The sequence below is a fragment of the Mytilus trossulus genome, chromosome 1 (genome assembly GCF_036588685.1).
Source record: "Mytilus trossulus isolate FHL-02 chromosome 1, PNRI_Mtr1.1.1.hap1, whole genome shotgun sequence".
Classification (NCBI taxonomy): Eukaryota; Metazoa; Mollusca; class Bivalvia; order Mytilida; family Mytilidae; genus Mytilus; species Mytilus trossulus.
The window spans coordinates 35,613,034-35,636,891 of NC_086373.1; the positions used below are offsets into that span (position 1 = coordinate 35,613,034).

General features: G+C 31.3%; 1 protein-coding gene across 3 annotated transcripts in view; it reads left to right on the forward strand.

Annotated features, from left to right (window-relative positions):
* The window catches only part of LOC134722872 (zinc finger protein GLIS3-like), a 70,500-nt gene that overhangs the window by 12,171 nt on the left and 34,471 nt on the right, over nt 1-23,858 (forward strand). The window contains exon 1 of one of the 3 annotated variants that reach the window (XM_063586514.1): nt 14,066-14,199. The exons of 1 other annotated variant lie outside the window; for it this stretch is intronic. The gene's annotated coding sequence lies outside the window, so the exon portion shown is untranslated. Of the gene's footprint in view, nt 1-14,065; nt 14,200-14,526; nt 14,774-23,858 lie in introns of those variants that run through there. One more of the 3 variants, XM_063586521.1, reaches the window with a different exon arrangement.

Sequence of the window (23,858 nt, forward strand, 5' to 3'; positions counted from 1 at the left end):
CAAACAATTTAAAAATTTACATAGGCAATGTTAGCATACAGGGTTAAAAAATCAAAAGGATGTAAGAATATGTATGGAAGTACGGAAGATGTATATTGAACGCACAAGTTGAATTAATAGAAGGAACCCTTGTTCTAAAATTTATATCTGCTGCATTCTGGATAATTCATACACAAATTCTTATATATTACGAATTGTCGACGAAGTAAATTGCTATATTTTCATTTCAAAAGAGACAAAACAATTTATTGTCGATACGAATCCAATCACTCAAAGCGGTATGGATTAGAGAAGAGTTTGAAGGATTATATTCTACAGTCTTCTCTGTAAAGGCAAATAATAGAGACAGAGATATACATGGACTTGTAAAAAACATTCCAAATAAAATGAATTCAGTAATGCATGAAGCATGTAACTCATTCTGGATTACACAAATTACCAGTAACGCTCTACAAAAAAAGAGATCGAGCGCTATATTCATTGATACGTCTAACGAGTTTCAAATTTCTTTTCGACCATTTTGAACTCTATCTGCAAAAAAATATGCAAAAATCGATGACGCAGCAAGCAATAACATCTCAAAATGAGTTTTATCTTCTGTGTTATGTTTAGAAAAAAATACACTTTCAATTTCAAAATATTACATCCTAGTCACATTACCTAATAGCTATCGTAGTAGTGACAATTTCGATAAATTTCAATGTCTACAGTGTCTACCTACTTATAAATAAAACCAGGCATTCTAAGCATTGAGAGATATACTAATTCCAGGTTTCCTGGAATCTCCAAAGTCTATTATACAAATATAACAGTTGACCAAGAACCTAAAAGATCTTTACAAAAATCTGACACACTTGATTGAGTATCTGATACCAACCAAAAAAGATCGTACACGATCAATATCTCCGACTATCCAACAGTCTACAAGCATAGTAACTATGTAACTCCAAACTCTCGGACCCAAAATATTCAATCAGACCTTAACACAACAAAATTATATAAGTAAACCTGACCAGAGAGAGAGAAAAAGAACACAAATCATGAAGATAACAAGTATCAACTAGCTGTAACTAGAACTTACTATTGCTGCTTTTAACAGCTACACCCAAAATGGACTGGCAGTTATTGTTCATAGTTAAATGTATCAAACCCCCAAATAAATTCTTCACTTGTCACTGTTCAATAGTTAGGAGGGGAAAAACTAGTACAAGAATTACAATAGTGAGACAACAGCAATTGGAGAATCAAATTTGGTCTCTAGAAACAACTTTAATCTACAAATTCTAGTACGATTGACCTAAACATGTACTCCATTCTACATTTGACCGACTCAAACCTAATGGATTCAACAAATACCTTTCCATTCAGCACAAATCATCAACGAACAAACTAACATACACAATATGCACAGAAACATGGTTATAAAAACTTTGTTAGACTCAAGACAGAACGTTCTACGACACCCAGCTATAGCACCATCACTGACAAAAAGGTCTAATATAGGTAAAGTCTAGTCTGCTGCAAATAATCTCTTGAAGCATCAACGACTTCAACTCTAACAATTTAAATAAACTAATTGATATAAATGATATCATACCCACTCACGAACAGTGGCTAATTTATTACAAAAGGATTACTGAAACATATCTTATAGACTTTATTGCTTTCACAAGACAAGTTAGCGATGAAGAATCCCTGTCTCCGTTTGGTAGTCGATGAAGACATTGAAGAATTTCATTTTTGTACAGAAAGGCTCTCAAACTTCAAGGTCCAACAGAATCGTACATACAATTGAGACCTAAAAAAAATCCAATCTGCTTCATAAAAGTGTATCTTCCTCAAGAAGTAACTATAAGGAATATGATTCTCATAGAGCAGCTTATGAAACATTAAAAGAAATGACACTAAATTATTAATGAACCCACACAATCGTGTGACTTCAACGCCTCCTTCATGAGACAATATATAATGACACTGAAGATGAACTATTGAAAATATGTAATGAGCATCGAATACAATTATCACCTTATAACCGACTGATCCTCATGGAGATTCCAAATGACAGAATGGCTACGTATTGGTAAATAATGCATAAAAACTAAGTGAATGTGATAACCTGAAAAGAAGAACACAATACATCATGCCATTATCCTGTGTCTGCTGACCTCCTTCCCAAATTAGAATGAATAATAAGTACCAGATAAAAGATAAATTTGGACAAGTAAGAAGTCAACAGAGGACACTATAAACAAAACATATTTGAAGAACTATAAAAAAAAAATTAAGATACCTGGAATGTTGATCATCTACGGATTCGCATAGATTACAAATCAAATTATTGCTTGGCTGAAAAAGGTGCTATCCACGAAATTTCAACGGAAAGAAAAATTAAACGATGTTTTGGTCACCAAAATTAGCTGAAGTCGTAAGTAAATCGAAAAAGGTAAATCGTCTGCGATACTTAACGAACAAACCTATTTCAATACAATGGCAACAAAGTGCTTATAAAAGATATAAGATACACAGCCGAAGACAACATGGAAGAATTAAAAAGGGGTCAGAAACAGATAAAAAAATATTCGATTAATAAAAACTGTATCCTCTTCTTCATTGTATATTCATGCCTTCAGGCTTGAAAACGCTGAAAAGAAAAGTTTCCATCCACGAGGATTTAAAACATATTGTGTAGTCCCTTCAAGGAACAATTTCCAAAGCTAGATAAACCAATTTTAATTCTGCTTTCAATGAAGAACGTGACTATCGAGTCATGCTAGATATGATACATGACGTACCGGTATATGACAATGAAGAAAAAACTATACCACCTTTTTATAATTCTATTCCAAGTGTAATGTCGGTTTAAAGTTCTGTTCCAAGTTCATGTTTTTGTTTGTTTCCGATATTTAGTATAAAATCATACGAATTTGTTGAATGTTTTCAAATTTTCTTAGAATGTCCTGTACCAGGAATATGGAAGTTGTTATCAAACAGTTCGTTTGTCTGTGTATTGGCGCTTGCTTGTGCTGCACTTCGGTGTTCCTGTTGTTCCTTTGTTATACTCTTATAGTTGATGTGTTTTCCTCGGTTTTGATTTGTAACCCGGCTTTGTTTGTTTTTTCTTTATCGATTTATGACTTTTGAACACCTGTATTTTATAGTTGCCTTTATTTATAATGCAGTTTTCTGTATTAAACGTTGGTACAAAATATACCACCGTATGATAGACGAACTTGTGAAAACTATTATACATGCATTGCCTGGTTGATGATAAAGCTAATTGATTCCTAACACTTCTTGGTGAATGACAAAAAAAAGTTTATAAAAATTTAAATCTTCTTGAAATTGCAACATCATAGTATATTGTCAATACCTAATTGTTTTGTGGAAAATTACTACTATTATTTACGTTATTTAAATACTGAGGCCTTGTGTTTAAAATTGCAGTTTAAGAATTAGTATTCAGATTTACTGAACTGAAGGAAATATTTCATGTTTTTACTTATGAAGTGTTTACACGATTCAATAGGTAAATATGTTATATATGTGTCAATCGTACCCTTTCACCTATGAGAGTCACATACAAGAGTTGTTTTGGGGATTGTCAAGGTATAGGCATATCTATATGTTGGTCTAAATCCGTAAAGTCTATGTAGTTTATCTCGATAATAAGGAAAATGAACCATGTCCGTCGTACGTACGTCCATAATTAACCTTCATTTTGTGTTAAAATTTAAAATGTGAAGTTACGGATATTTCAAGCATGGTCTCTTTAGGAAAAGTCTCAATTAAGACATTTTAAACAAGCTGTCAACCAAACACGAAAAAATATGGCTTACAAGTTATTACGTTATTATAACGTGTAGTTTGATATTTTGTTAAGAAAAAAAATAGTCGATCGACAGCTAACACTTGGAAATTAGTATAATTCTCGGGGAGGGAGGTGTTGGCGGGGCGTATGAATTAATACAAACCCTCCCATATGTGCCTTCTTTTTTTTTTTTTTTTTTTTTTTTTTTTTAAAGCTAACGCCACAGCAGTGGTGTTTGAATTATCATAGATATGGTCATAATTATAAACTAACTGTTTACAAAACTTTAAAATTTTTGAAATCGAAAGCATTTCTACCTCAGGAGTAGATTATCCCAGCTATATTTGGCAAAACTGTAAGGAATTTTGGTCCTCAATGCTCTTCAACTTTACACTTTTGTTTTTACCTTTTTGACTTTTTGGGGTTTCGAGCTTCTCTGTTGAGTCTTTTGTAGAAGAAACTACTATGCTGACATGAATTATTATTGATATGTTCATAATTATAAATTAACTGTTTACAAAACTTTTGAAATACTAAGGCCTTTCTACCTCAGAAATAGATTACATTAACTGTATTTGGCAAAACTTTAAGGAATTTCCGGTCCTTAATGCTCTCCAACTTCGTACTCGATTTGACTTTTTTCAACTTTTTGTCAAGGTATCTATGATGCGTTTAATTTCAACCACTGTGTCGAGGTCACTACTGGATGAGTTTTCATTCCCCGGGGGTATTACCACTCCAGTAGTCAGCACGTCTGTTCACGTCTGTGCTGACATGAATTATCATTGATATGGTCATAATAATATATTAACTGTTTACAAAACTTTATTTTTTTTGAAATACTAGCGCTTTCCTACCTCAGGAATAGATTACCTTAGCTATATTTGGCAAAACTTTTTACAATGTTTAATCCTTAATGCTCCTCAACTTCGTACTTTATCTGGCCTTTTAAACTTTTTTAGAATACGAGCGATTCTTTTGTAGACGAAACGCGCGTCTGGCTCAAATACAAAATTTCAGTCCTGGTATCTATGATGATTTTTTTTGCCATTTCGACGACCATAAATTGGACAATAATTTATGCTGTTTGCATGGAAATACTATAATTATTTTTGAAGTCCAGTTATGTCGAACTATGGAAGTAGTATAGAAGTTAACCAAATATGTTCATGGCCGAACAAACATATCTCTTAACCCTAGGATAATAAATAAAAACTGAATTCCTTCAAAAAATATTTTGATCACCTTCCAAAACTTGAAACAAATCCTTCTAGGCATACTTGAGTTCAAGGGTGATGATGTGTTCATTAACGGTACTAGCTAATTAGAGCCAGCATTCTTCATAACATAAGACTTAAGCAATGAACAAACAATGAACATTGATTTCTTGCTCTCTACTTAATTGTGCATAGTTAAAAATGTGAACTATCAATGGGACTATGTTTGTCTCGGGTTATCACCATAACTTATCTTCCGTTAACTTGTTTTCCAAAAAGGCTTGTTAGAGATATTTGCCATCACTTGGCATGCCTTGGCACTCAAAATCATCACACATCCTGTCACTCAACTACTGGTCACACTGAAAATAAATGTGCAGCAGTGAAGCATATCAATGTACATATTTTGATCTCGTCGAACTAGTTATTTGACCGATTCAGTCCCCGAAAGTATCATCAGCTCAGTAGTCAGTATTTCGGTACTGAAATGATTTATAACAAACCTTTCTAAAATTGTCCGTTTAGTTTTGAAATTATAAAGAAACTAAGGTTTCTACTCCGTCAGGCAAAGTTGACCGTAGATGAATTTGGCCATTTTTTTTAGGTATTTTTGTCATATAGCTATTCAACTCTTTCGGTACTTATACATCCTTGGCTATCAAATGTTCGGTGTTGACATGAATATCAATAATGTGGTCATTTTTTATAAATTTCCTGTTAACAAAAGTTAAAAAATTTCGAAAAACTAAGGATTTTCTTATTCCAGGCATATATTTCCTTAGCCGTATTTGGAACAACTTTTTTGAATTTTGAATCCTCAATGGTCTTCAACTTTGTAAGTGTTTGGCTTTATAAAATTTTGATATGAGCGTCACTGATGATTCTTATGTAGACGAAACGCGCATTAGGCGTACTAAATTATAATCCTGGTACCTTTGATATCTATTTGGCTTTGAGCGTTCCTGCATGGTGAAGGTAAATCCAGAAAATCGCTTTGGACGCATGAATTTATTAGACATGTTGTTTTCAATTTTTTACAGTCAATGTTAGGATGGAATTGCTTATAAAATATTTTCAGAAACTGAGTTTTGAATATATTTCATCGGTGTAATTAAAATTTACAGACAGCTAAAGTGTTGAACACTAAAGCAAAATTTAGGAGTAGCAAAAGTTATTTTATGATTAAAAGGAATCGTGATTAATAGATTTCGATTAATGTTGGAGCTATCTATCATTTTATCACTGGCATTTTCGAAAGGAAATAAAATAACAAAAAAAAAGCGAACTCCGAGTAAAATTCAAAACGGAAAGTCCGTAATCATATGGCAAAATCAAAATTTCAAACACATCAACCGAATGGATACCAACTGCCATATTCTTGACTTCGTACAGTCATTTTCTTATGTAGAAAATGATGGATTAAATCTGGTTTTATAACCAGCTAAACCTCTCACTTGTATGACAGTGGCATAAAATTCCAATATATATTAATTGACAAACACTGTGTGAACAAAGACACCTTCACAATACACAGTAGGTAATGTTGTTTGTTATATTTTAGGGGAAAAATATCTTTTGGATATTTAAAGAAAGGGTGATAAGTGATTTGAAATATAATTAGCAAGATAAAAGTTATATATGGCCTTTCTAAAATGCCGACCTGTTAATATTTATTTTTATTAAGAAATATGTATTGACAGAAGAGTTCGTGAAGGGCATCACGACATTGTCATTAACAGACATTGCAATAAAATTAATGGTACCAATTTTCTTGCACCAGATGCGCATTTCGACAATACATGTCTCTTCAGTGATGCTCGTGGCCATAATATTTGAAATCCAAAGCTTATATAAAAGATGAAGAGCTATAATCCAAAAGGTCCAACAGTATAGCCAAATCCGTGAAAGGAATCAGAGCTTTGCATGAGGGAGATACATGTCTTAATTTATAATAATTCCTTATATTTTGTAACAGCAAATTTTAATACTAGTAACACATAAAATCCGTATTTTCATGCCAGTACCGAAGTACTGGGTACTGGGCTGGTGATACCCTCGGGGACTTATAGTCCACCAGCAGAGGCATCGACCCAGTGGTAGTAATAAAATTAACGATGCAACATGATTTGATAACTAAGTAACACAACGAAAATAAAAATGTTCATAAGTAACTGCACATTTATGTTATTGTGATGTGCCGATCATTATGCCACTATCCAGAATAAGGGAGGGTTTCAATGATCAAAACACATTAAACGTAACATCATTCTTAAGTGTATGTGTCTGTCCCAAATTGTGAGCATGTAACTATTCCGTTGTCTTTGGTTTTGTTGTATGTCATATTTGTTTTTCTATAATTGTTTGGGCCTCGTCATTAATCGAATCGGGTCGTTGTCGTTCGCTTTTGAATCGATTCTGTTTTTTCCTTTTTCGGGGCATTCTGTACTGAAACTGACTTTAAGATGATTTTAAGTGTCGTCTTTCATCTAGACATTCATAATTAATCTTACATAAAAATGTCAGTACAGTCTGAAAAAATAATGATATATTGTGTTTACTTATTTCAATATAATATCCCTTTCATTGTATGTTTGACAACTGTCATTAAAGTGAGAGGGTTAGCGCTATAAAACCAGGTTTAATCCACAATTTTCTACATTTGAAAATACCTGTACCAAGTCAGGAATATGACAGTTCTTGTCCATTCGTTTTTGATACGTTTTGTTATTTGATATTGCCATGTGATTGTGGATTTTCCGAATTGATTTTCCTCGAAGTTCAGTATTTTTGTGATTTTACTTTTTGACAACTAATTATCTAATGCTATTCATCTTCATCCAGCTTTATTGTTTTTTTTAATATACTTTGAGAGCTCCCGGTATATGAATTCTTAAATCGTTCTCATTTCACGGACCTTCTCATCCGTCATCTAATAGGTTTTGCTGATACAAATGGCAAAATCGTTAAACTTGACACCTGAAATTTTGTATATCCAGATTTTTAAATATGAATACCAACATTCTATATCTTCTTCTTATCGTTCGTCTTTCCACTTGAATACCAGTCTCCTCAACAAACCTGGTTGTCTTCTGTAAGGCATCCACTGGTCCGTATATCTTCTCTTTGAGTGATGTTTCTGAGTGTTATATCTTACCTCTCAATGCCTGATGTATCTTGTATGACTGTAAGAGGTGTGCCGTATCCTACTCTTCTTCTCCACAAGGACACATTGGAGATGGAACAAATTTCATGACTTTGTGTAGATGTTAGTTTAGTCTGTTGTGTCCTGTCCTCAGCCTAAATATGGTGGTTTGTTCAGATCTTGTTAGCTGATGGTAACTGTCTTGTTGCTGTTGAGTATTGAACAGATCGCTAGAGATTTGATGTTAGTTTTCATCTCTGTGAAGCAAACTGGATTTTCTTCCTGCTGTTGTTCAGCACCATACTTTGTTAATTTATCGGCTTGTTCATTGCCCCAAACTCCATAGTGTGAAGGGATCCACTGAATTACTTTTGTCATACTTTTGAGCAACATTGGCTCTGTATTATTAGAACGCATACTTGTATCAAAAAAATAAGCAAAATCAGTACGCCATATTACATCTTCTCTACTCGATACCAATATTGACGGCTTGTATGTGAGAGATTTACTAGGTATCATCTCAAAATGTTTAGGAATGTAAATACCATACATATATGACGAATTAACAGTAATTCTGAAATGTGTATATTTCTTTGCTTTTGAATGGCCATATTTTACCACATATGCTCACCATTGGAAGTTTTCAGGAAAAATCTTTCCCCCTAAAATAATCACACTCCTTCAAGGAAAGTTTAACATTACAACCATGTTTGGAAATCATTCATAATAATGATAGCGGTTGGTTATCAGGTAAAAAAAACCCTTTAAGGTGGCTAGGGCGTCTTAATTAAAATTGGTAGACTTAATTTATTACTTTTCAAAATGAAGTTTTTATCATGATTTTTTCAAAAAAAATATTAAAAATTATGGGTCACGGGACTTTTTTTCAAGCTACAGGATGTGCAAACTGGTCATATTTTGTAAAGATTATGCATGAAAAATCAAATTTTTAGTGATAAAAAGAAACCCTACTATCAGAACTTTACGTTAAAATGTAAGAAGATAGCTCTTAAAACATGCTTTCAGATAAGAAAAAGAGGGTCACCGAACTTGTTTTCTTGCTACACATCAAAATAGGTAAATTCATAACACTTTCTATTATAAAAATTACTTTAACTGAGTTATCTACCCTTATTTGGCAAAGTTGGAAAAAATCTTATCAAATACAAAAAAAGGTATTTTGAGAAACTACAGCTGAAATTATGAAAGAACACACAATTTTCTATACCTACATGAAAAGTCTTTTACATAAATTACATATAACTCTCAAATTTTGCACATTTCATCAAAAATCTAGACCAAAGTTATCTGCTACTTCAAAGTCCAAGATGGAGGAAGACACCCGAGTCACCTTAAAGGGAACTTGCTTCTCAGTTTCATAATACTTAACATTTCAAAACACTAGTTTATATTGAAAGGGGATTAATAAAGGAATCACAAGAGCAAAAACAAATATACGTCAATGTGCTTATTTTCGAGATATAAGCCATTGAGTTTTTAGCGGGAAAATATTCTCTCTTGACTTCTCGTAGCTTTATCATTGACAAGTTTAAGTTCAACTTGATAAAAACTATTAAAATATAATAAAATTTAATAAGACTTTTACAGATGGCTTATCATTATACATGCAAAAGATTTATAAAGAGAAAAATGGGGGTCAATGGGTAAATTTTTTAAGTCATTCAAAAGGATAAATCTGACAAAAATCCCAAAACATGGCAAGGGAACTTCCTTAAAAAGTTTTTCTGGTAGGATTAAAAACATTGATTATGATTGAGCCAACTGAATCCAATGTGGGTTTATATATATGTTTAATTATTCTAAATTCTCGAAGAAAGGATGAATTGTATAAGTACATGTATAATTAAATAAGCTTCCGGTTTTAGACCGAAATAAAGTTATGTTTTTTATAAAAAGTATAATATCAATAGCTTAAATTATGCTATTATTATAGATTATCGTTGATCATCTCAACGAGATTGATTTCTCGCTTGAGCTGGTACAGCGAAAGTGAGAAAAGCAATCGAATTGAGATGACCAATGATAATCTGTATATCGCTATTTTACCTATGACGACGTTGTCAATTTCATGCCAATTTCGTTAGCAACGCCACGTGGCCTCCTTAGTTTCTAGCGATAAATTTTCCGTCTCAAGCAAGAAGCATGATATGAAAATAATCACAAAAAAAGATCAAAGGAAAAATGCACAAAATAGCGATAATACATGGTCAAGGTGCATAATACAGGCACTTATGGGTCTTCTAGTTAATAAATCTGTTTGTCTAAACGGAAATCGTCGATGCATTGCACTCATTTACGAGTCTCTTTATTTCTCTTCGTTCAAAAGTATGCATAATGTATTTGATAAATTCCATCAATAATAGTTTAAAACTGTTGTCCCTTCCTTGATCTTGAAGGTAAAATTCCCCATGGAAATTTTCATGTACCTGAATTATAATGATAACGGTATGACTTTTTCTTCTGTTGCTAACCATTCACTCATTGATGACGATCTTCCACTTATCCTCTATAATAGAGTTTATGTTCTCCCTGTGCTTTTTTGCAGATGTTTGTTTGTTTTGAGATTGTATCACAGTGATGACTACTGTAACCATATTTTGACTAATTTACCAATTATGTCCGTTTTGTTGTAAAAATAACGGAATTTGATGCGACTGTCATACAAGAGACATACATGTTTAGCGCTATAAAACCAGGTTCAATCCACCATTTTCTACATTTGAAAATGCCTGTACTAAGTCAGGAATATGACAGTTGTTGTCCATTCGTTTGATGTGTTTTCTCATTTGATTTTGCCATTCGATTTGGGACATTCCGTTTTGAATTTTCCTTGGAGTTCAGTATTTTTGTGACTTTACTTTTTGCTAATATAATCTAAGTTGTGAATTAATAAACAATTCGTGATGATTAAAAGATGTGATTTAAGTCGTTTTTCCTCAAAATCTCACGGTTGGAGCAGTTGTGTGTGTTCGTACTGCACCCTCTCAATAATGAAGTCGTGCATGTTAACATACACGAGCGAAACACGCAGAACTTTGCAAGATGCTTGTCGTTTGAATTCGAGAAGATAGTGTATGCTTTTTGCTTCATTCGAGTATAAAACTACTCGTCAGCCAGTGTGGTACACAACTTGTACCCATAGGAATACAAACAGTCTATTTAAAATAGCAATCCACCAAACTCGGCCTATATATTGTCAATAAAAAAACAGTATTTTCATTATATTATATTCGTTTTATAGTTCTTCAAAAAGCAAGATTTCTCATTACCTAAAAAGGTATCTGTGATTCCCATTTTTTGTAAAAAAAAACTTTTGTTGTGTAAGTCTTCCTGTCAATTGATCATGAGGAATAGAAGTGTAGAGCGTTGAAAAATCTGTGTTTATTGAAATTACTACTTAGTTTAAAATATTGCGATTTAGTTCGGCTTTCTAATTTTTAGAATCCACGTCTGCAGTGACTGACACCACTTCGTCACAATATTTCTAGAATCCATCTTTTTACTGTCGAGAATGAGATGTTTAGTCAAATATCTAGGCTACTTGGTTATATTTCGTTCTTTATTATGATTTTTGTGAAGTTAAGGTATCTAGTATGAAGACGGGAGATCTGCATATAGTTTATACCATCTGAATGATGTATGGATTTGTGATATTCTAAATTCGCCTGTTTTGTCACTGATGTAGGGGTATTTGTTGGATAGACCAGAATCTTCGTCATGAAGCTGTTGCAATGATCATGGGAACAAATTGTGCACACCTAGTCTTAAACAGCCACACAGAACAATTGACGACATAGTCTATTCTCTTACTTGAAAGGTCGTAAATTGTGTTGTCTCCTACAATGTAAATGTAGTAAACAGAACAACCATTTCAAATCGAAATGACTATCAACTACAAATGTAAGCACGACATTAATCTTAAGAAGACATTCGAGACATCTCTAGCATAATGGCATTGCCTTCAACATGGCTTTATTCAGGAAAGTGGAATCTATCTGGGTAAATTTTGGATAAGAAAGTTAACAAATTCAGTGCTTTAATCTGTACCATATTTCAACATAAGAAAATACCTGTACCAAGTCAGAAATATGACAGTTGTTATCCATTCGTTTGATGTTTTGATTTTGCCATTTGCTCAGGAAATTTAGGTTTAGAATTTTTCTCTTTTTTGTTATTTTACGTTTTGCATCAGATGATATTTTATTTGTTTCTCTTCCATAGTCTTACATAGTCTGTAACTGAGCACTGGATTACTTCACTATTCTTAGATCGTCAATTATTTGCTGACTTGTTTCGGTTCCGGTTCCTGTGTCAGCTTTTGCTCTAAAGTTATATTTCAATTCATTATTTGTCCAAAATTTTTCTAGGCGGCTCTTACATGTCTGAATAGTTGGTGCATGGACAACATTACTGGGTAGGCTATTCCATATTGGTGCAATTCGTACTGTGAAGAAGTTTAATCTTATATGTTTTGTTGCATCTTTGGATAGCCAGTTTCGTGTTGTGTCCTCTAGTTACAGAAGTAGTGTTGTATGTTAGTAAGTTAGGCAACTATATTTCAGAGGTTAATTTGTAAGCTTCTATCATGTCACCTCTCATGCGTCTGTATTTGAGTGTTGGTAATTTAAGCTTCTCCGACCGTTCTCCATACTCTAAATCGTTGCTCGCCTTTTTCAAGTGAACATTTGCAATTGCTGTTATATCGTTAACTTTAAATGGGTTCCATATAGAATTGGCATATTCAAGGTTTGTTCTCGCTAATGCTTTAAACAGTAATAGGAACATTTCCTCATTTAGGCAGGTAAATGTCCTTCTAATTAACCTCATAATACTGTTGGCTTTATTTATCTTTTCATTTATATATTGCTCGAAGTTTAGTTGTTATCAATAGTTACTTCTTTGTAAGTGGCCGTTTTATATTCGTTTCCGCACTCTAACATAAGCATACCTGCCAACTTTTCAAAATGCCAATGGGGACTTTGTGTGCAAAATGGCTTTAATAGTCCTAAGAAACCTTCAAGGGGGCCTTCAAATGTACTTTTATGTTGTTTTTTGGCTTCTTCGTATTTTTAAAAGCCAAGAAATACTCAAAATTAACTGTTTCGACAACATTTGTCGGTTTCAAAACTTCCATTTGGCAGCTTTCATGGGGATACTCTAATATGAGTAAATTTTACATAAACATGAAATTATGATAGGTTGGGTGGAATTTTATCAAGTTTGAAAAACTTCTATTTATAAGATAAAATTCCATATAGTGTACTCTATATGTTTAATACCTTGTTCATTTTATCAAGTTTTACCATGTGTTATACATTTTCAAGTGAGCGCTAGAGATGGTATTGTCCCAATCGTCCCTGTGTAATATACGAGGGAGCTTACACTATCGAATGAGATGGAGGCGAGTTGGACTCAGTGACAACCATTCATCGGAAATATTTAAAAAAAAAAAAAAAAGGGCTCGAGACTTGGGATTAGTGACAACAAAAAATGAAAATAAGTCACTGGTCCCAGCTCTTGAACGCTTTTTTTTCTATTATTTCCGGTCAATGGTTACCTATCAGGCACATTTTCTGAATTATTTTTAACTGCATACATGCTATATAAAAGTATATGATAACAGAAATTCAGAGACAAGAAACTATGCATTACCTGTAAAAAAAATACCTGCAGGAAATTTGCTTTTCAAAATACATCCCAATTAAGCTCCTTCTTTAGAATGCATGGCTGATCAAATTGCAAGTCGTTATGGTAAATTCGTACATTGTCTTCTTTAACGAAAAGGGTAGATTTGAAAGCATTTTACCTGAAATAATATATAGGTACTATTCATTACTAGAGGGCAACAACCTGTATTTTACCTGTTTGATTCCCAAATGACATGCGCAACTAAAAAACGATAACAAACTAACAAACTTCCGTCCTGAGAGAAAAATATACAAAAATTCAACTTTTTATACTGGATTCTGAGTAATTTTGATATGTGACTTACAATAGTATACATTGTGAGGGTAAGTAAACACGACACAGAGTCATAGACCTTAAAATATAAACTCGAAAGTTGATTTTTTTCTCTAATGCAAGATTGGGTCATTTTGTGTATTGGCTTACAGTACGTGTGGATGCATATACAGTCAGGAAAAAAATATGAACTAAATACTGACAAGAAAAGAATTAAAGCCGATTTTACATTATTTCTATATAATTCAAATTCTACATCATGTTTATATATTTTATTTTTTTAATTTTACTTATATTCATTTGTTATTCGTCAGCCGTCTACGTAATGGAAAGTGGGCGGAGTTATAACGGTAAAATTTTTATGCATGATTACCGCTCTAAGTCAGGTTAAAATTTTAACGGTAGTTTGATAAGGTGTAGTGAAAATTTATTCCTCAGGATTAATTAAAACTGTATTAATCCCTATTACATTTTAAAACGTGTTTCCATATAATAAGAAAGGATGTAATTTTTATATTAAAACTTCAAAATGTGATTGTTAATTTGGAATAAAATGAAAATGACGCTTAATGTGAAAAAAGTGAGAATTCTAACCAAATCTTTTGGGGAAATATAGGATCAGAGGTGGGTATTTTTATGATGTGATGTAATATACTTATCTAAAATTATATATAATAAATATTGACATTTTTTTACATACTTAAAATTGTATAAGGACCTTATCATATATTGACTTGAATTTTCATTAGATTTTTGGGGTTTTATAGTTGGAGCTTTGATACTATTTGTGTGTGCAAAAACTTTGAAATTGATGAGGAAATTAATGCATTAAGGGAAATTAGATACTTGATAAGATAATTCTTTTTTATGAGTTTTCAAACACATTTTTCATTTTCCATAGCCCTGATTATACTCTTGCTCTAATGTTGGCCTTTTTTTTTCATTAGGGAAAATGTTGGATAGAGCATTTACTCATCAAACTATTTCAAATTGTGGTACATTTGTAAAGTCAGTCTCAGTTTTAATGTTGGCATGACAAAAATCATAAATCAATTCAAAGAACAATTAGAAAATCAAAGAGAAGACAGCATTCCTTTCGGCAAAAAAAATCAAAAAAAATCCACATGAATAAAAAAAATAAGAATTTATCCGACAAATCAAGATAAATAAGTCTTGCTGGACATCTTTTTTTTTAGAGCTGACGACAGCTTCATCTGAAAATATCATAACCATGTACATGAATTACATTTCAACATGGGTCTTTATTTGTTTCTTTTTTAAGATTTACTAAAGAAAAAGAAAAAAATAATTCGAGACGGGGCGCCATGCTCTGTTCCAGTGGATGCTTTCCAAATATAATCAAAAACCAAATACACATGAACAATGACTTTTGTTTTATTCAATACAGTTTATTAAAAGGGTAATATCTATTTTCATAGCAGTATATAAGAGGTAAACATTTTGTGACAAGGTGGTCAAAGGAATTTTTTACTGTGTCAAAATTATGCTTTAAAATATCCAAAAACACCTGTTTTGACAATGGTTTTGTTTTTTTTCAATTTTCTATACCTGATTAACAAAAATTACTGTCAAATGGTTGTCAGTTTAGGATTTGAGTTCTTGCCATACTATGGCTGTTTTTTGTTGTTTTGTTTTTGGTTATGAAATGTGAAATGGCAACGACCTGTTCAGAAATTGAGAAAATAAACTTTTTAATTGATATATTTTTGACATTTATATAAGTTTTAAGTTACAATGGTTCAGTATATATGCTCCACTCTTACTTTAACTAAATTTTTCTTATTTTTTTTTTAACTTTTGAATGTTTTGGTTTTCCAGAAACTCAAACATGAATCAACCGTTATATTAGAGTACGCTTTATTAAAATGCTGACTGATGTTGATTTCATATGTGTTTGTCAACAGGAATGTTAAATCATGCATTTATAATTTCATATGTATAGAGGTGCAAAAATGTAAATAGCAGCAAAAATGGATCATATTGGAATTTTTCATGATGATAACATTTTTGTGGTATTAGTAATTTCACCATTTTCAATCCTTGTGTGTGGTGTAGGTAAACTTAATTGGATATTTGCATGTATTAACTACATGTATTTTACTTCAATAAAGGTCAAAATATTATCAGCTTATGATAAATTTGTACATAATTTACCATTGTAACCTTGTTTTTGAAGATGAATAGTGTAGAATTGAGAATGGAATTGGGGAATGTGTCTTAGAGACAACAACCCGACCATAGAGCAGAAAACAGTCAAACGACCTGTTCAGAATCAATATATAACCAAATGTAATTCAGAATCAATATAAGGAAATGTAATTTATGTACCTCAGTATCTGTGTTTAATTAAGGATTTTTAAAACATTTTTATTATTAACTACAAAACAGAACTATGTTTAGAATACCGTGTTTTTAGAGATAAATCCTCCCTTTGTTATGTACATAAACATTATAGTAAAACGCTACATAATTATCTCTAGTAACCTTGTGACTTCACCATAAAAGACGAAAACTCTTGCGTCCATTAAACAATTCAATATATATTTAATTTAAGATCACATTAAGCAATGATATATTTTTGGATATTTCAGAGGGGAGTTCATTGAAATATTCAATTTTGATAATTTTATCCTTTTTTGGGGAAAATGGGAAAACAAATTTTTACATTTCAAGAAAAAAGTCTAAGAATTGGTCAAATATCCGGGTACATTTTACTAGCATTGAGAATCAAAACTTTTGGAACTTATTTATTTGCATACTGTATGCCTAATTTAGGCTGCATGATATACAACAGGTATAAAATCATACACATATTATATGTTCGAAATCATTTGACCTACAAATATAAAAAGGACATTTCTTTTCATTGTGCAGCTAAGGGGAGATAATAAAACTGGATCCAACAATCTGCCCTAGATAAAGGAACAGAATGATTCAATATTTACATTGTCACAGTGCCAGGTATTCACTTTTATCCTGGTCATAAAACACACCTGTATTTGAACACACTTTAATGATTTAACTTCATGAATTTACCCTTCTCCTAAATCAAAAATATTATTTATTGACATTATCAGACAAAGTATTCCAATTTAGATAGTTTTTCCTTGGCCGATATTTTTGAATTCCAAAGGTGACCAATATGAATGAATAGATCAAGTAATAGCTATATATGATCTTTTCTTTTTGAATTATGATAAATTACGTAAAAGTTTTAAGATTATATGATTGAATTCATATTCATAGCTTTTATCTTTACTTACAAATATGCTGAAAAAAATGAAGATCTTATAATTTTAGATAGCGTTTTCATTCATTGTGAAGTTGTAATACATTACCTGTCTTTAAAATAATTTTTGGAACTAGAAATATAAGAAACTAATAAAACATTTATATAAATGTATATTGGAGGTTAAACTATTGCGAGCTGTGTAAAAATTATTAAGCCTTGACGGTCAATTTAAAAAAAGTGCTTCATTTAAGAATAATATCAAACAAACAAATGTATTTCTGTCACTGATTATAGCAATTTAAGACTTTTTAAAACTTTGAAAGGAAATATATTTTATACCATTAATTGCCAGTCAGATCTAATGATGTCTTTTAAACCAGCAGATGAATACTTATGTACTATATATTTAAAATAGAAAAATATACTTTACACTTTTCAGTACTTTTTTCACCTTAGTAAACATAGTACTTAAATTATTTGCATAACCAGGTCTAAATGTAAAAATACTTTTAACAAAGTATTAAAATTATCTCCCATTTAAACAATTTGCTTCATCATTAAGACACTCTAATGTCTTCACCCAGCTGTGAATATTTCATATACAAAGTTTTAATGTTTGAATAGACTCAAAATACTATTTTGAATTTAATGAAGATTTTAGAAAGAATAAATATGTATTAAATGTAGCCGATTCGTACTTATCATTTTCATTATTGACACTATATAAGTATGGACGATAACATAACGGTTTCTAAGGTGGATAAGATTTTGTGTTTGATTTGGCAAGGAAATTTTGATTAAATTGCCTCTCCATATCCTGGTTTAAACGTTTCTTAACCTCAATTTAGTTATTTTAAAGTAATAATTGTTCACTTATAAGAATTGGGCATAGTTTCAGTAGAAAAACTATACATCCATGAAGGTTACTGTTGAGAATAGTTCTTTTAGTACAAATTTGTGGTTTGAAACAAAGTTGATTTTGAAAAATAATGTGGTTTGAAAGAGAGATTAATAAAATTCGAAGTTTGAAACAGAGTAGATTAAATTTATGGTTTGAGATAAAGACGATTTAAAAATTTGTGGTTTGAAACAAAGTTGATTGCAAAATATGTAGTTTAAAACAAAGATCATTAAATTTGAAGTTTTAAATTGTAGATTAAAAAAAGTTTGTAGTTGGTTAGAAATGTATGTTTCTTTAATAACATATTGAAACTGTGTTTAAAGCCTCATTCAGGACACTTGGTAGACAGTTTTAATTTGTGGAGGAAGTTTGGGTCTCTGGTGAAAAACACCAAACTTTGTTGCATTTTACAACACCCACAAAATTTTGACCCAAAAACAAATTGTTCATTTAAAGAAGGTTGTGTTACAGTGTAAAAGAATGAATAATGAGAAACTTCCTTTATCATAAGGATTGTTTTTATGTGACTGCCTCAGCGAAGGGGGCATTAATTTTTAACCTTGCCCGTTAGTCCGTACATACATCCCAAAGTTGGATTCTGTTCTCTAACTTTAGTTTGTCTTATCTAAAGGTTATATAACCTATGCACATTGCTTATTACCACTAAACACAGATCAAGTTCAAAATTTATTTTGTTTTTGTTGGAAGAATAAAATATAAAATATCCTGTAAATACATGTATATTTTGAAAATGACAAATATTTAATAATAAATATGTTGTAAAAGAAAAACAGGAAGGTTTTTAATTCTATAGGAAAATATGGACCAAGTTTAATTTGAACCCTGGAGCTTTTTGACCTTAAAGTATATTAAAAATCAGATAATTTAAAAGTTTTATGGGATAAGTAATAGTAAATGGTTGTTTAGAGATTCTTAAGAGTGTAGGACTAAGTATACCTTCTTGTATACTTAACTTTGTTATATGGTTTCTGTTTTGTACATATCAAATATCAATATAGTGCTAAGCATCTGTTGAATTTCACCTTTGTTTGAAGGGGAAAATAAAATTATGTTTGTAGAATTAATCATATTTGAATTTGAATTGTCAATTTTTGAAGTTTTTGTGAGGATTTACAAGTTGAAGTAGATAATAAAAGATCTGGGGTTTTCAGTTCTTGTAATCTTAAACTTTTTCGAAAAAAAATGAAGTTTAATTATGATCTGTAACAATTTTTGATTTTGAATATTTATTGTACCTTTTGTAAGTTCTTCATATTTGATAATTACATATCTACTAAATTAAGTGAGGTCTGCAATGTTCCTCAGGATTGTCATATTTATGACTGAGAAAAATTGTATGGCAATGAATATATGGTATAACGTAACTACTTCGGATATATTTAAATTTTTGCAATATTTTGATATAAGTTGGCTCGTATTGTTCACATTGACCATATAAATAAGTGGAATGTGTTACCATGATAACTTAGATATTTATACTCCGACATTTGTTTCCTTTTTCATATAAAACAAATGTTCACCATTAAGAAAGAAATCAATCAGAAATATTTCAGAAATAAAAAGAGATACATGCAATCTTTATTTCTGTTTAACCCTTTCCTCCATAATGACGCCTTTTGACCCTTTTGTAGTACCTCAGTTAAAACGCTTTGACCTCGAAATGTCTGCATCAGACTTAACAAAATTTGTATCCAATATGAAAAAGGACATTCATGAGAATATCTTGACTGGAATTTCATTGATGAAATATTCAATTTCCAAATGCATTGATACTTTAAACCTGATGATTTTTTTTAATGAAAAAATCCTAGGCAAATCAAGTATGTAAAAAAAATGTCCATGGAGGAAAGGGTTAAAGTTTTAGTTCAACCAACCAAAATTATATGCAAAATTTTACCACAATCTGTGACATCACCCATTTACTGTCCCTCTGCCTTAAATTGAGAATTTTGAACAATTTATATTACTCAAACTTTTCTTGCTGCTAATAAGAATGTTGATTCAGATTATGTTATTGCAACATCATATGATAATCAGTGCTGATAACAAGATATTTAATTTTTAACATCATACTAAAAAGTTATCTCCCCTGAATTTACTTCTCCTGAATATTGCATGTGAATGCATGGAATTTTAAATAGGATTGGTCTAATGGGTTTTGTTTAATTCTGGTCATTTAGCACACACAATTGACCAATCTTTAAATGTTTTATGTCAATAACTAGTAATTAATGATATTGATGAAACCATAATGCCTATTTTATTTTAGTAAATGTTTCATTCATGAATTCTGAATGTTGTTCAGACAGGTCTTTACTAGGACTTTTCACATATAGGGGTCCCATATCATTGTCTGTTGGAAATACATGAAATCTTCATTACTTGTAATGGTGATGTTGACATCAGTTGATATTGACCTCAGTCAACGTTGACCTCAGTCAATATTAACAATAACATATCAGCTGCAATTATTCATTGATTCTCAATAGAAGTCTTTTTTCGTTCCTTAAAATTGCCACTCATTGAGGAATAACATTTTCTCGAGCATGCACCATTTTATTTTGATTTAATGATAAATGATTAAGAATTGTATTTATCGAATCAGGTATTAAACATCTAAGAAATATCTTGACAGGTTTATTCAGGTGATAGATTTAATAGTTAGCCTACAAATTGTCAAACTAATTAACCTTATTAAATCAATGCCTACAAAGTCCATTTTAGAAGTTAAATGGTAACTTTTTTGCATGCTCAAATAATACAAAACTGGCCAGGTTGACTGTTAATTAGATTTATTTTCTACTAATTTATATGGAATAATCAACAAGGTCAAAGGGATGTTAGTTCAAGGTCAAAAGGAGTATAAGGGAAAGGTCTCAAAACAATGTTCTTTCCAAATGCAATGTATATCCTAACAGCCTTGCCTCATAACCTTGTATGTTTTCTTCCTGCATTTAAAGCTTGTAATATTCAATACCTTTTGCAATGAGTGCAATAAGTGCATTTAAAAAAAGTGAAACATTTTTTGTATAATGTATGTCTGGATCACAAAATGGCTCATTCACCATCAAGTAATAACTTAGGAAATATTTGACCAACACTTTTCAAAATTCAATATATAATTTTGATAAAAAAAAATGGAGGACTTAAGTTTGATATTGACAATTTTCACCTTTACTGTTTAGGATCATAGAGTTGAAAATGTAATTTCTGTGCAATAACTTATATAAAGCATTTGACCAATGCTTTTCAATTTTTTTTTTTGCTGCTGATGAAAAAAATTTGACTTTTGCTGTAAACTTAGGTTCTTTATAAAGTGTAAAATAGGCACAACATATGTCAGCTCAAACAAGCATGAAAGCACTAAAATACATCAATTTCACTTGAACAAGCTGCCATCTTAAGTTCATCAATTGTAACCTCCAAAATGAAGAAAATCAAGTTTGCTGTTAATTTGACAACCTATTTCTTCTTGTAGTACTGTCAATGTTATTGATCAATTAATAACTAATTATCGATTATCTAACAGCATTTTTGTTGTTGTATGGTAAATATGGTCAAATGATATTCATTGTAATTTTTTAACTCCCTTGGTGTCCAAATTTGGGGACCAGACTACAGGTATATAAGTAGTTGTAATAAAAAATAAAGTTTCAACCTAATGAGAAATATTGAAATGGATGAAAAGTTGATCTTTGGTAAAAATCAATTAATAGAATATCAATCATTTTATTTATTAAATTTGAAGTGTATACACGAAAATTTTGTTATTGAAAGATCACATCCTCTTTGGGAGAAGAGCTTTGACGTCATTCTTCAGTTTAATTTTCGAATAAATAAAATAGTAAGTATCATTTAGTCATGATTGGGTGGTTCGTACTAATGCAGAAAATAGGCCTTTAGATCGATATCTCTTGTACTGATATATTCATCTTGTTTGTCGAACTTTTTCGGAAAATAGTTTATTAGGGTTAAATATGCAGGTTACTAAAAAGTAGGGTCATAGGAGATCTTAGAAAGTACGGGTTAAGGTGTTATTTACATAGAATTCTGTATGCATTAATTTATACATGTAGTTCCACAAGAGTCCGATATTATTTTAAATCTTAAGCACTCCCAAGCAGATTTAGGAACTACTAAAAAGGAACGTCAACCCATTATATGTTGCTACGCTGTAGTGCAATTACAATTTTAAGGAGTGTACATGCACCCATTTGATAAGATATTTGCAATATTTTCTTTACTTTTAAATTTTCACAAAAAAAAATTTAATAACCATAAACAGATAATAAGATATGAAGCCTATATCCCAATATATTATGTTTTTTTGAGAAATTTCTTTCCATAAAATTATTTTATTTATATTCAAATTGTTTCAATAACCCCATTTTATAGTTACTTGGTACTTAGCCCTATTTGTCTTCTTAATTTAAAACCCTTATCAGACTCTGAATACCATCATTTTCTTGGGGTAAATTCTTTCCTGAAGTGCCTTTTGACGGTTGCCACTCATAATTTGTCCTGATTTGAATATTATGAGATATATTTTTATTTCGATTTACATGCATGTATAAGGAGTTGGGATAAAAGCTTTCGTATGTTATAGGATATAAAGTCATGATATGTAAATAATGAAACATGCTGTGCAGTCATGTTAGTTTTTTCTAGATTTGTTATTGTTTAAAGTTTATACATGTGTATAGTTAAAATAAGGAATTTATAGCATGATTATATCAGTGTTTGGGGAGGCTTTAAAATTTAAAAAAATGGTTGGGGCTAACAGGCCAACCTGCTCAGTTAAGTTTAATCTTATATTTTCAAAGGGGGGCCTCAGTGCCTAATTGGTCAATGTAATTCTCACTTGTGTTACTGTAATCACTAGCCAGTCAACACTGAGAGTTTGAGTTCTACCAGTAACCCTACTCGTGCGTTTGCGCTCTACTCCAATCTAAATTGATTGGGATTGTCAGTTTTTCTATCCAAGGGCATGGTTTTCTCCAGGAACTCTGGCTTACTCCACCAATAAAACTGGCTGCCAAGAAAATAGCCTAAATGTGGTGCTTTAAAGTTGCATTAAAACACCAACAATCAATCAATCATTAGTAATTGAATTGGTTTGAGGTATCTGACCATTTTGATTGTTCAAACTTTCTCATGGCACAATTTCTAGTGTTATGTATGACACCAATTTTGGGAATCCCCTGACATATATTTTACAAGCGTGCTATTTTAGGTCACCTTGACATGGAATTGTGAACTTCCTTCATATACCTTTTATTTTTTAACAAAATCTCTCATTTTTCATGCAAATCAAATTTTAATACAAAAAAAACCCAGATTTTCAGTTTTTGAGGCAAAGCCTTTAGGATGACAATGTTTTTAGCTTTAAAGCATGAAATTAAAGAAAAAAACAATAGGAATTTTCTTAGAAAAAATATCATGGTCTGACCCAGTGTATTACTGGTGTGACATCGTAAATGTAAACAAACCTCCTGGATTGTCGTAAGATACGCTACATATGTAACTATCAGATA